General features: G+C 45.5%; 1 protein-coding gene and 1 long non-coding RNA gene across 6 annotated transcripts in view; one reads left to right on the top strand and one right to left on the bottom strand.

The window, feature by feature from the left end:
• Positions 1–17,258, top strand: part of PACS1 (phosphofurin acidic cluster sorting protein 1) — a 99,814-nt gene that overhangs the window by 21,729 nt on the left and 60,827 nt on the right. The gene's annotated exons all lie outside the window — the stretch shown is intronic.
• Positions 9,717–17,258, bottom strand: part of LOC119566835 — a 50,689-nt gene continuing 43,147 nt past the window's right edge. Inside the window, exon 4 of one of the 2 annotated variants that reach the window (XR_006292005.1) lies at positions 9,717–16,212. This is a non-coding gene — a long non-coding RNA (uncharacterized LOC119566835). The remainder of the gene's footprint in view (positions 16,213–17,258) is intronic. The other variant, XR_006292004.1, reaches the window with a different exon arrangement.

The raw sequence follows: 17,258 nt of genomic DNA, 5'->3' as shown, positions 1-17,258 counted from the left end.
AGGCTGGTTTGGCATAAAGGGTTAGTGTGGGAAAGAAGACATGAAGTTGAGAGCGGGTGAAGGAAATAGAGGGAGTGGGTGGGATGTTTGGAAGATGCTGTTGAAATGAGAGCCTCTGTGTTCCACTCCCAACAGCTGCCTTTCTACTGTGGGTGAAGCATTTCTTGTGTGTTAAATTTGCACACAGCTTTGGGTGGCAAGACAGTGAAATGCATGATGATGGTTTCTCTTTTGCATAGATTCTTACCCTCCTGCATCAAGGAGGCTTCCTTTGCTCTCCAGTTGACACTTGTTTAGCATTGCTGACTCTGCAGCTACCTGTGCTAACTGCTCCGCTGATGAGAACTGAATACATTGGTACCTGTGCATACAAATCCTTCTAATCTCTGAGGCAGGTGTGATTTGGGATGGCTGCCAGGCCACTCCTTACTGGAAATGCTGGCAGTCGAATTCCAGAATTAATAGTTGGCCTCTTTCATTCACCCAAGACAGCTGAGCACTTCTTAGCGCTGAGGAAAACATGATCTGATTTTTAAAAGCACCACATGGTATTTCCATGCTAGTGGAGCTCTGTTCATGTGAAGGTGCTACCTGGCCACTGAAGCTACTCACACAGAGGTTACTTGACAATGTGAGTCCAGGGGAGTTATGGGAAATGGAGGATTAATGAAATTAACAGGGCACTGGTAGTGGTTTAGAGCTCTCTGCCTGTACATAATGTCTCATTTCAAAGCCTGTGTCTTGATACAGACATGGCGAGAGAATTGATCTAAACTGATAACTGGATTATTGGCGGGAAATGGCTTTCTAATCAAAAGTCAATATAGGTCTGGGACCGGAGGAGGAAACAAACATTTGTATTCTGGTGAGAGGGCCTTGTGTGTTGGGAAGGCAGCATAAGGTCTTTTATGATTCAAGATCTTTTCTGTAACCAACATTTGCACTGTTTATAGAACGTGTATTACTCAGTTTTACCTTCAGATATTGACTTGCTTAATTTTTTTTTTCTCCAGTGCAGCCTAAATAAGGAGTTGAGGTGACTCTTTCATTTCTATTTTGAGGTATTGTGCTGGGCTGTCTGGATCAGTCTTGGAGAGCTATCGCAAATGCTCTTCCTTTTGGAAGAAAGCCTGAGTGGAATGGATGAGACTCTTCTGTTCTGTAGTAATGAGTCTGGAAACTTGCACTGGCTGAAATGGCCAGGGCTTGAAAACTTGCCAGGCATCAATAGCCAGAGGACTAAATAAGCCTGCTAGGTAGAGCTAGGTAAAAAAAACAATATGGTGAATGTTGTTCCCCACTTCCTGTCCCCCCAGGAGCTGGTATTCATTCATACTTAGATAAGAGGATGACGCTGGACTGGATCAAGTCCTGCCTTTGTCATAAACTCCCTGTGTTATCCTTGGACAAGTCTTGCACTCTGTCTCAGTTCTCCATATGTCAGATCAGAGTAATATGCCCTTGTCATCCAGCAGTGCTGTGAGGATAAATTCATTAGTGTTTGTGAGCCATTCAGATATGAGTGTGATCAGGGCCATGAGAGGAACTGTATAGTTGAAATTCAAGAGCCAGCTGCTGGAAGCTGGAGCTGTACAGGTTTAGTCTAGAAATAAGTGGCACACTTTTAACAGTGAAGATAATTAGCCATTGGAACAATTTACCTGCAGATGTGGTAGCGGTGCCATCACTCAGTCTTTAAATCAAAGTTGGATAGCTCTGTAGCTCAGCCAGAAGTGACGGGCTTGACTCAGGAACCCCGGGAGGATATTCTCTGGCCTCTGTTATGCAGCAGGTCAGACTAGATGGTTATAATCCCTTCTGGCCTTAAAACCTATGTATCTGTTAATTCTGGAGCTTGATGGTTTAGGCTGCCTGCACATCTGACGAGGAGGCCAGGAGCATATCTCTGCTACTGTACCTCTGCGTTGGAGAACATCAACAGCCCCCCCACATGCACAGTGCAGCCTATCAAAGCTAAAATGGCTGCCAGGTACAGTGCTTGCCAGATCATCCCTCCAGTTAGTTACTGCTGTGTCTATTCTGTAATACTACTGGGTGACTGTACATAGAGCAGAGCTCCTCAAACCCTTTGAGAAGGAAGAAGGAAGCTTTATTTGGGTTGTTTAGGAATGATAGGCTTCCTGTTACCCTGCAGGATCATTTTCAATTGCTGTTAACAGTCAAGGGTATCGAGACATCGCTTTTACTGATGTCAGAACATGCAAGTCTCAACAAAGCTTCCATCTAGTATCCTGACGTGTGAATTTCCGGTTGCCACTTGGAGCAGGTTTTGACCTGAGTCAGTGTGGCTAATTGCCTCTGGCAGAGCTTGGAACACAGTCCATTGCGTTCAGCAGGAGACTCCTGCAGTGGGGAGAAGAGTCCTTGAGATGACCTTGGTTGACAGCTATTTATTAAGTAAACCTTGCTTGGCTTTGGAAAGATTGGTGCTAGGGAGGGAAGGACATGGGATATGTTCTGTTGATGCTTAGCAGCCTGGGAATAAATTAGGTACTTGTCATGATCACTGTAAAGGAGGCGTGATAGAAAATACAGTTAGTATCAAACCCAGGTATATACCTGGCAGATGGAGCACTAACCCAAGGCTCCAACATTTCACAACTGTTGAATTTAGCCTTTCTGAATGGCTGAATGAATGGCTGGATGTCAGAGCCCTCTATGCTATTAGGAGTGGATGATTCCTTACGTGTAATCCTCTCTAAATTTGCAGTAAGACTTTTTGGTTTTGGTTCATAGCCTTAACGACCTCTGCTTTGACTCCTTGCTCCAGTTGAGCAGTATTGCAACAAACAGAAGCACTGTTTGTTCTCTGTAAATTTTCTAGAATTTTGCTGATCTATGGGCATAAACTTTTAGGAACTATACCCATTCCTCAGGCAGGGAGTTCCACCAGTGGGATACAAAACAGGATCCTACAACATGTTATAGTGCGTGTGCATATGTCTCCGTAGGATGACTGGCCCTCACAATATTGGCCTTCTACGTGCAGCTTAAATGAGTTTTACTCCTTTAGCTGAAGTGATATGGACTCATGCTTTTGGAGTTGAAGATTGAGTTGCCAGGCTTAGATGTCTGGGGTGTTTTTATTGGTAGCCACAGTTCATTAAAGTACCTCTTGAATTCAAATAGCATTATTGGCTTGTGTGTCAGCCTATGACCCCAGTGTTGATGTAAGCTGAACCCAGGGAAATCTGTTAGATAGAATTTGTATCGTCATAGGTAGCTAAGGTTTCAATAAATCAGTTATAACTACATGGTTAGATTTAAAACTTCTTACTAGAATTGGTGATGGAGAAAGATTTATAATTGCTCTTGCTGTTAATAATCTTTCCTTACTGTCTAGTTTTAAACTATTCCTTGCATACCTTCAGGCTAGTTCTGCCCTCTTTCAAGCCTGAATAATTGCCTTTCTCTGGCTTGGTACAGGTGACCGTTAAAATGCTAAAAGCTTTGAAACTGCAGGTATCTTCCTTTCTGCTGTATGGAACATTGCTTCAGAACTTTATTGCTGGAACAACTGCTTCAGCACAGATAGAAAAGCTCCACTTCTGTTGGACCAGCTTGGAGAGGAGCTGTTTCATCATCACCGCTTTGAAGGCGGCTGGCTGCTATCAAAGGGTTTTTAAAGCTGTATATATTTGCAACATTAATCTTCATTTGAGCTTGTATCTCTCTCCGAATGTGGCAGGATCCAAGCTGTGCTGTCTCAAATTTCCTTGCACTGAATATTTTCAGTGAAGTGAAAAATCAAGTGAGAAGGGCCCAGAGGTGGGCAATAAAAGCTGATTAGAGGCATTGAAAGGCTTCCATGCAAGGGGAGATTAAAAAAGAATAGGATTTACATAGCCTACGAAGGAGGTGAATCAGAGGGGACGTAGGAGAGGTGCACAATACAGTGAATATCAACGCGAGAGTTGCAGATTCCTGGGAACCTTTTTTTTTTTTTTTTAAATAAATCAACCTTAACTATAGCAGTGCTACTGCTCAAGAGAATAGATCGAAGGGACAGTGGCCGCACAGATGTATGAAGGGTTACAGTAGATCAGGAAAATGGCCCAGTGAGGCTCCCTGATTGTTCTTTCTCAACGATATCCATATCCAACGGAGGGCTGGCCGGTAACTTTCTGTCTAAACTGTTTTGTCAGAAAACTGGGTTTTCCACTAAACAAAATTTTTTGCAGAAAGGTTCTGCTTTCAGCCAGACAAACACATGCCCCAAATCCAAAATATTTTGATTCAAAATTGCACTGCCGTGCTTCCATTCTACTCTGAGCGGGACGCCTTGGACAGACTACAAGTTCCATGACTCCAGTGACGCTCCCCAACGCCCCTTGCCAAGAGCATGCATCATGGGAAATGAAGTTCAGCCACAGAGCTTGACCCGCAGAAGAGAATATGAGAACAAGGCACCCGAACTGCAACTCATATGAGGCACAACAGTGCCGTTTTGAAATGAAATATTTTGGTTTTCAACCAAAATATTTCAATATTTCTCCAAAAAGTCAGTTTTTTCCATGAGATTTCCCCCTTGCCCCTCCATTTTTGTGCCAGCTCTGTCTAATCTGTTGTGCTCAGTTTAATACATCCAAAAGATTTGAACACACAGGTGTCTTCACCCCGTTGTTAGTGATGTCCCCTAATCTCTAGTTACGGTCCGTTTGGATGACTCGCAAGTCCAGATAGTTACCTCAAGCTAGCTATATTGCCTCTCACATGTAGGGTGACCAGACAGCAAATGTGAAAAATCGGGATGGGGTGGGGGGGTAATATGAGCCTATATAAGAGAGAGACCCAAAAATTGGGACTGTCCCTATAAAATTGGGACATCTCGTCACCCTACTCACATTGCTCCTGCGAGCAAACTTTTTTCAGGGGACCCAGAGATATGATTTAAAACACACAGGGAGCTGAGATGTTAAGGAAGAAAGTACCAATCTTTGCACAGTAATTTTCTGGCATCAAACACTCTAAATTGCTATTTTTATTTAGCAAACAGATGGAGCAGAGCAATAACTACTCAAGCTTTCCATCTCGGGCTCTGTCAGAGCTCCTCTATTGCATTATAGCCTTTTAATCCATCTCCAGATTTGTGTGATGTGTCTAAGGAACTTCGCTCTGATATCTGAGTGCCTGCATCAGAGTTTCATTTCTTCCTAGGGCATTAAATACCCATGATTCCAAAGCAGTGCCCACTTCTTAGCCCAGCTGTCTTAGATTAGTATTTCCTGCTAGATTCCCAGCTTGCAGTGACAGAAGAAGAGCTCTGAACAAGCCCAGATTTTCCACCTGGGGCCACCATGTTTTATTTTTACAATCATCAAAGGGAAGAAATTAACAAGGATTCCAGTCTGGGCATGGTAGTTGGGCTGATTTAATTTGTTTCATTGAAGAGGCCATCTGTTTCGAGGACCCTTGCGGAGCTATTGCTGCAAAAGGGGATTTATTATTTAGATGGCAATTAATTCCATTAGGGACAGTATAATGAGAGGTGATTGTGTAGCACTGTCTGCAATGAGCATATGGTCAAGAACAAGCCATCTGAAAAAAAAAAAATTATATGGATGTAGCTATTAATGGTGCCTTGTGCTTTCCCCCTTGGTGCTAACAGGGCTTTGAAAGCATCTTTTCATGTAAGTTTTCAAAGCAAGAGTTTGTGGCAGAACCAGAAACATAACTGGGAGTGCTGGCTCCCAGAGCCACTGCTTCAACCCAACCCAAGACACTAGATATTAAAATGTAGTTCTAATCGATGTCAATCCAACATTAACTTCTGCCGGGGGAATCAGAATTTCTTTTGCAGTGACAAAACTAGGGTTGTGACTTCCACTGTTAACATGGTGCTGTGAGTGGAACTGTGGGAGAGGGCGCCGCGTTCCATCCTGGCCTGATGCACCCTCAACTCCATCTGCCAACTAAGTGTGTCCGTTGCAGATTCTTTTACTGTTGATATGTGAGCCAGAAGGAACTCAGCTCTCAGATCCCAGGCTGAATGTGCAGGGGTTTGGGTTACAAAGTAAAGGAAAGTAATTGTTCAGGCCAAACAGACTTGATCAGGAACAACTGAGAAAATTAACTGAACCCCCTGATGCCGCTTTCCAGAGTAGAGCTTCTTTACTGAGTGAGACAACTATAAACGATAAGGATCTAGATATACTGGTGCACCAGGATCACTCCATAATCTAAAAGAGCAAAGCTTGGGTGGGCCTGTAACTCTCTGAAGAGCAAAGATAACAGAAGAGGGTGATTGAAGCTTTTCAGTGCCTGGAGAAGAGTTTTTATTTTCTCTTGAGATCCCCGCCCCCACACTGAAGCATGGCTCACCATGCCTTTCTGTGCACGGCGCAGCTGATCATTAGAAATATTGGAGCATGTTGCATTTACATCTAAGCTATAGCTGAAACAGACCAAAATATGGGAGAGACACAGAGGCATTGCAGAGTGAATGAACTGGATGAGATTGAATGTGGGTGAATGAACAGAACGCTGTGATGCACTGGACCCAATTGGGGAGTGGGAGAGGAGGGAGAAGAGAAGTTTTAATTACACTCCTAGCTCTCCTTTGGCTTTTTGAGATCCCCTGCTACTACCATCCACCCAAGTAAGAGGGTGGGGGGTGGAATGAGGGAGGGGGCAGTGGTGGTTGGAGAATGAAAGAGGAAAGTTCTACCCCTGCAAGGCCTGATCAAAGGAGACCCCCTCTGTGCTCCAGTTGCTACTTTTTGTCATTTCCCCAGAATGATTCTGTTGCAGCTGCAAAGAGGTTTGCTGCTGTTAAAGGGAGACTGTGGAATTTCCTCTGGGCGTGTATTGCACATGTGTTGATTCTCATGGTCCTTGGTTGCCAGCACTGCAGTACTTCCAGCAGCATATCCAGCCAGCTTCCAGACACCTTATTGTTGTCACCCAGATGAGTCAGGTGAGGCCTGCAACTGGTTAACTTGAACTGTGAGCTCACAAATTATCCAGGGGCAGGACTGATACTTGGCTGTGGGAACTCCTCAAGCGGTCCTCATGGCACTGCAGGTGGTAGTGGTGGTGATACATACCAACCAGTATGGCACTGAACCCCATGCCCAGAGGCTGTGCTAGTTTGCAGGGAGCAGTGGGAGAGACTTGCTAGGACGACTGTCCCCCGGGTGATGGTAGAGGGTGCTGTGTTGGTGGAGCGCCCATCATTCAGGTGAGATGTAAGACATGAATGCTGATTGCTTGGGTCATGAGGGCCTGTGGTGTTTTTGTAAGAGATGGGTACCAGAGCCTGCATCCTGGCCAAATTCCAGTGTGTGATTGTATTTGGCTTAGTCTCCCCCTTCCGCTCCAGTGCAGTTCCAATTAGAGAATGGATACTGCCCTGCCCAGGGGTGTTGTGACGGAGGAGGGCACCCTGCAGAGGTGACCAGGGAGGGGGCAGCACGGCCTAGAAGAGTCAGGAAGTCTCTCCTGTGGGCAGCTTGCCCTATGATTGTCAGTTGTACGGGTTTCTTTAACCTTCCTCTTGAAGCATCTGGTACTGGCCACTGTCAGATGGGATACCAGATTAGATGGCCAACTGGTCTCCCCTCCCCCGCCCCAGGTTGTGAGGATTAAACATCCGTGCAGTGTGTAAAGGGCTTTACTAATAATATAATTTCAGGCTTACCATGAATGTTGTGAATAGTGCTCATGGCAGCCAGCTGTGTGTTGGAAGGCAGCCGGGGTATGTACTGCTGTAAAAGTCTCAACTCTAAGATTTATGTAGATTGAATCTTGCTGATTCTTTCTGCACAACATCTCTAAGCTGACCTCTCCTATGTGGCTGCACAGCAAAAACTATCCTCTAGGCTCTCATCTTGCATCTCGGTTACTGCACTGTCCTCTGCTCTTCACACCTTGCCCTGCTTGAGTCCATTCAAAATGCTGCTGCAAAGATCCATTTTCCAAGCCTGTTGCTCTTATGTGTCCCCCTATTCACATATCCCACTGCTGGCTCCTCCTTCTCTATCATCACATCAAACCTCAGCTACTTGTCCTTACTTTCCGTGCCCCTCATGGCCCGTCCCCACCCTACTGTCATCTCTCCCATGCTACTGAGATGTTGAGTCCTGTCTCCCTCACCTGTCTTCATCGCCCACTCGTAAAATCTCCCTTTGTTTTTTCTCCCTGCTGCCCCACACACTGGGGAGGTGCTCTCCATAAACATCTGCGAAGCTACCTCATTATCTACCTTCAAATCCCGCCTCAAATCTCTCCTTTGCCATGATGCCTACAAAACACTTGACAAGGGTTAGGCAGCTGGTGTGCTGAGACCACTGGCCATAGTGCTGACTGGGTTCCCTGAGCTTCCCCTGTTTGTCTGTATTCATTTGCTGTCTTGTCACATACATAGTATATGTTTTCAGGGCAGGGGCTGTCTTTGTTCTGTGACTAGGCAGCACCTAGCCCAGTGGGGTTCTGGTCCACGTCAATACAAATAATAATGTAGTAGTTTTAGTATCTTGGAGTGAAGAGAGCTCCCTAATAGCCAGCATCAAACGTAATCAAAAAGATCTGGGTAACAGGAGAGAACAAGATAACAAAACTGCCTTTCCAATACCACTGTGGCAGGGACTTGCAGGTGCTTTAAGTCCCTCTCGGGGCCACATGCACATCCCACTGACACCGAAGCTCTGCTATGGTCGAGCCCTTCCATTTCAGTTGAGCATTGCTGTCATTCCTGTGCTTTCCTGTTTCCCTTAGCTGAGTTGCTGGAGGGTGTGAAATGACTTCAGAAATGTGTGCTCCTTCCAGGCCGGATTGGGAAGCAAGTCTGGAGTCTTGCCCAGCTCATCAAGTGCAGAAGAAGAGAATAGTGTGTGTTGTGGGCACATCGAAGCGGTGTGGCAGTCTGAGTTCCCTTCATCTGGCCTAGTAATGTCCAATTAAGGAATCTCCGAGGCCAAACACTCTAATTTGTAATTGTAATGCTCAGCTTGGCTGGCTAAATTGGTCAACGCACTTTGGGCTTGTGCTTCCTTTTCAGCTGCACTGAAAAAAAACCCCAATACTCTGCTGGATTGGCAGCCTCTGCAGACCAGTCTCCTGGCTCCAGAACAGGTGATACAGGGTATGACTCTGTCATGCACTGCTCTGGACGGGGCTGGGAGAGATGAGTGAAGCCTCAGTAGCCCATTCAGTCCTTGGAGCCTGCACTGCCCTGGAGGGGGCTGGGAGAGATGAGTGAAGCCTCAGTAGTCCATTCAGTCCTTGGAGCCTGCCGTTAAAGCCCTGTCCTGTAAGGAACTGGAGATACTATAATTATAACCAAAATGTTCAGTGAAAATATGTGAATTATTTAGAGAGACTCAGGATGGGGGTGAAGGTAATACTTTTATTGGACCAACTTCTGTGGGGAAGAAGGAGAAGCTTTTGAGCCAAACAGAACTCTTCTTCAGGTCTGGAAAACGGTGTGTCACAGCAAATACAAGATCGAAGGGCTAGTTTAGCATAAGTAGCTAAGCACATATTCTAAAAAAAGAACAGCAGTACTTGTGGCACCTTAGAGACTAACAAATTTATGAGAGCATGTGTGTGCATATCTATATCTCTATCTATAGTAAGAAGATATGTTCCATTCTATGCATCCGATGAAGTGGGCTGTCACCCACAAAAGCTTATGCTCTAATAAATTTGTTAGTCTCTAAGGTTCCACAAGTACTCCTGTTCTTTTTGCGGATACAGAGTAACACGGCTGCTACTCTGAAACACATATTCTAAGGGACCATTCAAGGTGAAGTGGCCCATTAACACCCGTGTAGTCATAGGATAAAAAGGGGGGTTAGTGGGTTACAGATTGTTGTAATCAGCCATAAATCCAGGGTCTCTTTTCAGACCTGATTTTTAGTGTCTATCAGAATTATGAATGAGTTATGAATTTAAGCTCCCAGGCTTGTCTTTTGAAAGTGTTGAGCAGGTTTCCTTTGATAGGTCATTACAGCAGCCAGTGCCCTACGTGCTGTACTAGTGTCATTCCAATGTCCTGATCCTCCCGGGCCACTGGTAGTCTGTCTTCGGGAAAATCTCTGTTATCTACCATGACAACTGATGGCGCTGAATCTCTCAAGGTGTGGCAAGCTGCACGTTCATTAAGGATGGAGCTTGCCACTATGACAGCCCTGACAAACTAGCCCGTTACTTTCCTGATGGCAAGTTAATGAGATTTCCCTACAATGAACCCCCCTACCTGTTCCATGAGTTATATCAGGGAGGCTAATGGAGGCTTGCAGATTGTTGCTCTCTGTAATCTTGCTGTCTCCCAAATCCTGCAGTGCTTGGTGTGCTAGGTGGAGGCAGCCTACATCCATGTTTGCAGCGTGCACACCGAGCCGTTGGAAGGGTTTGAGATCTAGATGGACTTGGTGGGAAGGCTGAGCTGTGTTTCCTTCCTGAACTGTGGCCTGCATAGCTGCAGCATGAAGCTGCCTTTTTTTGTCTGACTTCTTGTTCCTTTTTCATGCTCTGGCTCTGGAATTGCTGCAGTGAGGCAAACAGCTACTGGGCTTCTGGCCTGTCTGAACACACTGGAGCGCAAAATCCTTTCTTTATGGATTCAGGAAGTTCAAGGCCAGAAGGGGCCATTAGATCATCTAGTCTGACTCCAATATAGCACAGACCAGAGAATTACACTCAGTTACCTTGAGCCCATTCACTCGTCTGACTAAATCAGATCTTCCAGAAAGGAAGCCAGGCTGGATTTGAAGAGAATAAGCGGTTGTAAATCCACCCCTTTCCTTGGGAGTTTGTTCCAGTGGGAATCACCTTTCCTGTGAGAAATTTGTACCTTATTTCTAGCCTGACTTTGTCTAGCTTGCTCCCATTGGGTCTCTTTTTGAGAGCCCTCTGCTACCAGAAATCTTCTCCTCCTTAAATATTTATGAATGGAATCTGGTCACCTTTTAACTTCCTCTTTTTGTTAAGCTAAATAGGTGAGGGTGGCTGGGGGTGTAAATATACCATTCCTGTTGCTGAGGAAATGTAAACAAACAAAACTATATCACTTATTTGTGTAGGGCCTGCCCAAAATCCAGTATCTTTAGTCCTGAGCTTCCTTTTTTGGTTTTATGGCAACAGCTAACTATCAAACACTAAGCCATGTCTACACTAGTGATCTTACCGCGGCACAGCTAGACCAACACAGCTGCACTGCTGTGAGATTGCTGTGTAGCCGCTCTATACCGCTGGGAGAGGGCGCTCCCGTCAACATAATAAAACCACCTCAATGAGCAGCAGAAGCTGTGCTGGCGGGAGAAGCTCTCCTGCTGACATAGCACTGTGCACACTACCACTGATGCTAGCGAAACTTATGTCGCTCAGGGGTGTGTGTTTTCCTGGGAAGGGGAATAAACTGCGGGTATAAGGCACTTTGATCCCGATGTCACTGCATCCGCACTAGGGGCAGTACTGCTGTACATAGATGGGTAAATAATCACAGCCCTAACAGAGAGGATCCTGCCAGTGGAAAACGTGCAAGCAGGCCTATACCCTGTTCAGTGGGTAGAGTAGAATGAGCTGGTGGGGTTCTGAACAGGGAGAATGGCAGCTTTGGAATGCAGACATATTTGGTGCTAATTGGCGCAGGTTAGTTAGAGGAGCCAAAGGCTGAACTCCCATCTGCTTCCTGTAGACTAGTGGTGGGGGTAGGTGATGTGTGGCAGCTGCTACCTTTGCTGTGTCTGTTCTGTGAATGATGCCTTCGCTTCACAGTGGTTATTGATCAGGTGCCTTATGGTTCTTGCTACAAAAAGTCCCATGTGAACAATTGCCCGGCTGCACAGTGCTGGGCTATCAGTCTTGTCAAGCCAGCCAGGGGATTTCTGACTGTATTCTCCTTTCCTGGTTTGGAAGGGAAACATTAGTCAGTGGCTTTCAACCTCTTTTTCATTTGGAGACCCCCTAAAAAAATTCGAATGGAGGTGCAGACCCCTTTGGAAATCTTAGACATAGTCTGCAGACCCCCAATGGTCCACGGACCACAGGTTGGAAACCACTGCATTGGTTGATCTGCACAAAGTACCCCAAATACAAAGAGTGAAGTCTGTCTTTGAGCAAGGTGAATGAGCAGGCCCAGCTCCTGGTCCCACTTCCAGTGATTGGGAAATAATTCTGCAGCCTGAGAAGGATTTCTCCCAGCCCAGTATTGATCACTGGCTCCATTCCGTATTTCTGACACTGACATGTGAAAGGATGCATGCTTTGAAAAATAATAGATTGGGAACATTTGTCAACTCAGAATCCCAGTGATGAGTCTTTGAGCTGAACTGGAGAGTACTGATATACATTTCGTAGCTACAAGGGGAGTAGTAAATCAGTTATATAATCTCTCTCTCTCTCACACACACACTCACTCTCTCTCTCTCTCACACAGACACACACACACACACACGTTAGGCATCCCCTTTCCATTTCTCAATGTATTTTCATTCTGCAAAAATCCAGTGTGTTTTACTGAGAGTAGTTGGAAATGTAAAAGAACCTTATAGCCGGTGAGGACAGGTGTCTGCTAGAGAAAGCAGCTTTAGATGTTTGGGGGCGGAGAATTATTCCAAATAAAGAGCCTCGGTGCACCGTAAGGTCCTTAGGATGTGAATCTTGCTTCTAGCAAATACTCTCTTGCGAGCTCTTTCCTCTGGCTGCTAGAGTTAATGCAGCTATTAAAATTGCTTCTGTTGAAGAGCTCATTCCTGCGACCGCCCTCTAACAGTTTGAAGTTTTACAAGATAATTGGACTGTAATTTTCCTTTTATATAAAAGCTTCCTTCAGCAGTCTTAAAAAATAACGTTTCCCCCTTTGTTAAACGCTTGTCAGGGTTACCCTGAATCTGATGCCTGCTTTAACCTTAGACAAAGGCCAAGTGTGTCCGTCACACCCCTCCCACTCCAGTCTATTCAGTATAAAACCTTATACTCCTGAATTCTCTTCTGCAATGCTGCTACTTTAGGTGAAAGGGGTTTTGATCAAGTTATCAGTTAATTCATGATGCCTAGGAAAGCTTTTTTTCCTTGGAGAGTTCTTTGGCTTTGCAGGTTTTCCCCATGAAAGCTATAGGTAGGGAGGAGAGGTTGCTGTGAACGGTAAATAGGAAATTGACAAAGAATTCATACAGTCTTTCTTCTATGGGCCTTGGTAGAGGGCAGACTTCCTGTTATCAAGGCGAGCAGCACTTCCTCTGACTCCTCCCAGCACTGAGAAGTTGGTTGCAGGCAAGGCAGATTGGCTGGCAGGTGGAGAGATGGTTCATTCAAGCTGCCTCTGTTATAAAAAAGCAAAGGCTCGTCTTTTAAACACTTGCAAAGGCTGCAGGTGTCTTACCCACCCCGGGGTGCCAACTGTAGCTATGTATTTAAATGCTCACATTGCAAACAGACTTCCAACATGATTCCCCTGGCTTTAGGGGGTGGGAATTCCCCTCCCCCGCCCCCCCCCCCCCCACTGTGCTAGAGAAACCATGAAACTGCCAGCCCTCTAGGTAGCTAACACTTGAGTAAAACTTTACTGGGAAGTTGGGAGGCTGGCATGATACTAGAGCATTACAGCATTAGCTGTGCTGTCCTGGACAAATTCAGGGAATTATGTTCTACTTGCCCTGATTTATCCTGCAGTTGAATTGTGCGTGATATCCCTGGCCTAAAAACTGTTGCGTAGTGTTGCTCTGAGCTGTTAAACAGCTGCCATGTTCCACCCTAGAACTGGCTGCTTTTCAGAGTTGAACAGATTCCTGTTTCATGAAGACTTTGTATCTGGAGCAATATAAATATAAGGCTGTTATTACATGTACCTCTAAGGTGTAGTTCTTACAGAATTTTTTTAAGTCTACAAAATGGATTTTCAGAGAAATTAAAGATGTACAAAGCTGATTAGTTCAGCTTCACCTACACAGGCTAGACTAGAACTAAATTCACTGTCTCTGCGTATGTCATATAGTCCTAGTTTATAAATAAAGAAGAGACATTGTGATCATCTAGTCTGACCTCCTGTGTAAAACAGGCCATAGAACTTCACTGAATTATTTCCTCTTTGAACTAGAGCAGATCTTTCAGAAAAACATCCAGTCTTGATTTAAAAATTGCCAATGACGGAGAATCCACCACAGCCCTTGGGAAGTTGGTCGGGAAGTTTAATGTTAAAAATTTGCACCTTGTTTCTAGCTTGAACTTGTCTAGATGCTTCTTCCAGCCATTGGATCTTTTTAGATCTTTGTCTGTTGTCATATTGCTTTAACTGCAACCACAAACCAAACCTGACTACATCTGATAGTACAATAAAGATATTTCTTATTTACAGAGGAGCTGTAAGCTCTTTAGGTCAGGGAATGTCTTTGTTTTGTTTGTACAGTGCCTAGCACAGCGGGGTCCTGGTCCATGACTGGGCTGCCTGGACACAACCACAGTACCAATAAATAATACTAAAGAACCAAGCAGGGTGTCTCTGGGGCGCTTCCATAAGCATTCACAGTTGCTGCTTCACTTTCCCCTATATCTGAAAAATAGCTAACCACCAAGCAGAGCAGAGAGAGATCCACGCAAACTGGTGGTGGTGCAGATTTCTGGGGTTGGGACTGGAAGCTAAGAGTTAATTAAATTCCATTCCAGTGGTGGATATGTGACGCTATTGCTACTACATCAGTTTGTATGGGTGCTGCCTTATAGGCCTCCAAAGCAAAAGGGATCTGTGAATAGCAAGTCTCCTCATTAGCTGATGAGGCTTCTATGTGGGGTCCTGGGTATCTTCTTCACATGTGATTAAACGCTGCTTAATGAAAGGGAATTGCAAAGTAAATTGAATCTCTGTTTTTGTTCATGATCCGTACAAAATTATGGATTTAATGGCTTGTTGACCCCATCCCCAACCTGTAATAGCTCTCTCCCTTTCATTCCAACAGGCTGCCTTCAGATCTGGGGAGCGAGTTTAAAATGGTGTCTGTCTTGTTCATGGTCCTTCTTGTACATCTGCCTTGGTTGTCAGTCACGTGCTGCTTGCAGTCTGCATTCGGTGTGCCTGTTTCTTGCCATACCCAGGCATTGGACTTCTGCGCATTTGACTTTTTGAGTAGTGATTGTCTTCCTGTGTGATTGTGCAGCACCTAGGACAATGGGGTGCTGATCTAGACTGGGGCCTCTGTGCTCTTCCACACTCTGCTGCCTATACCAAGCATTCAAAGATCATGAGTCAGGCTCTCCAAACTCCTGAGGCTTTTTAAAATACATGGTAGTCTCTCTTAGGGCACTGGCTCCCAAACAGTACTAAGGCAACCCACCAACTGCATTTTGTCATTTTTTGCAACACCCTATTACATATATGCACCTTCTGCTCTGGCACTGGAATTTTAACTCCGGCCTGGTGTGGAGGGGATGCCGGGGTTATGGTGGGGTTCAGAGATGACCCAGGCCTGCCAATAGTGGGGGGGGCAGAGTGAGGGCAGCCGGTTTCAGTGGTGTTATTGCTCTGTGAGTGAGTATGCTCAGTACAAGCCAAGCAGCAAATCTGAGTGGGCACATGACTCCACATGACACACACACCCTGCCTCCGGTGGGGTTGGAAAGTGAGTTTACCCCACAGCAGTGGCTCCTTTCCCACAAGGCTGGGTCCAGCCTTCCGTCCTGGGCATTATGATCTGGTGCATGGGATCACAGTACCACTAGGTTTGGCCTGAGTGACACTGCAACCTTGTGTACCAGGTCATGATGCCCAGAGCCAGGAGCCTGGACAAACCGCTCTGTAGGGTGAATACAGGGTGGATGTGCTCTCTAACCCCCTGCACTTTACCAGGCTGGGACAAATGTATGTTTGCCTATGGCAACCCATCTAGAACCTTCCTGTAACTTGGTAGGTCAGGGCCCACCGTTCGGGAAACATTGCTTTAGGGTGTCACATTTTCCAAGCTTTTTGCCATAACCATGAAGCCTTGCTTTTTGAAAGCTAAAATTGTCACAAACTAACGTGACTCCAGAACATTGAATAGCATGATGAAATCCTGAGTTAGCAACACTATGCAAAACAACTATGCTAATGATCTGTAGATATCAAAAATGGCTTTGCTTTCTAAACGGGTGATCAGCTGCCATGACTGCAAGTTCAGGAGGGTTTCTTTTCTGGGAAGACAGTTGGCATAATTCTTAATAAAGCCACAGATGACAGCAAGTGATGTCTTATCTTGTCCTTCGCTCCATTACTTTTGCCTGGAAACAGATGGAATACACAACTACTGTTATCCGAGGATTCCTTTAAAATTATTTCAGAGGAAACTGAACAGCTCCAAACAAACACTTCCACAGCAGCATGGTCACTCACATACACAATAAGCTTTGCCTGGCAGAATAACCTCAACAGGGGAAAGATTTACTGGTTACACCTCTCTTTATCTCAGGTGCTTTGCTACAGTATGATCTCTTCCGTGCTAGTTGTGACATTGTGCATTTAAGGATGTGTACAGGTAATATGGGGATTTCTTTATGTTTAGCTGCTACTGGAGATCATAGCAGCAGAAGGCAGTTAGGACTGTAAGAGACAGGCTGGAGAAAATAGGGATAGTAGCATGAATGGAAGGCACGCAGAGATCATGGAATATTTTAGCCATGGAGTTGAGCAGTTGTGATGTCTCAGAGCAGTCAGATCTCGGATATGTAGCCTCGTCCTCAGCTTTCACAGAGAGAGACATGAAAAACAGGCGTATCCAACATTGCTGCGCCTCTTGTTGGCTCTGGAGATGCAGGCCTGCTGGGTGTGTCAGTGACGATTCAGTGATAATACATGCTGCTCGTTCAGTGCTTTTCATCTGGAGATCTCCAAGCATGTCATGAAGGAAGGTATCGTTCTACAGATGGGAGCTGAGGCAGGAAAGGGGAAGTAACTTGCCCAGGGTCACATAGTGACAGTGGCAGAGTGAGGAATAGAACCGTGGGTCCTGACTCACTATTTGGTGCCGTAACCAGCAATAGATGCTTCTGTTTTCTCTGGGTCACTACTAAGCACAGGCTACCAATGTGGCTGTTAGGGAAAAAGGTTTTCCCTCCCATCTACGGTTAGGAGGGTAGCCTTCTTTTCTTTATCATGGCCCTGTGGTTTTCCACATTGGTGGAGGGGGGGTCACTTCAGATGAAAGGCCTTGTCTAAACACACAAGTTGCACCAGTTTAACGAAGTCCCTGCAGACTCCTTGCGCAGACACTCTTCAGCCAGTTATAAGAATGACTTATATTGACTTAGCTTAGCACGATCCCTGACTT

This window comes from Chelonia mydas, chromosome 7, assembly GCF_015237465.2.
Source record: "Chelonia mydas isolate rCheMyd1 chromosome 7, rCheMyd1.pri.v2, whole genome shotgun sequence".
In the NCBI taxonomy this organism is placed as follows: Eukaryota; Metazoa; Chordata; order Testudines; family Cheloniidae; genus Chelonia; species Chelonia mydas.
The sequence above is the reverse complement of the archived record's forward strand: the minus strand, read 5'-3'. Positions and strand labels throughout refer to the sequence as shown.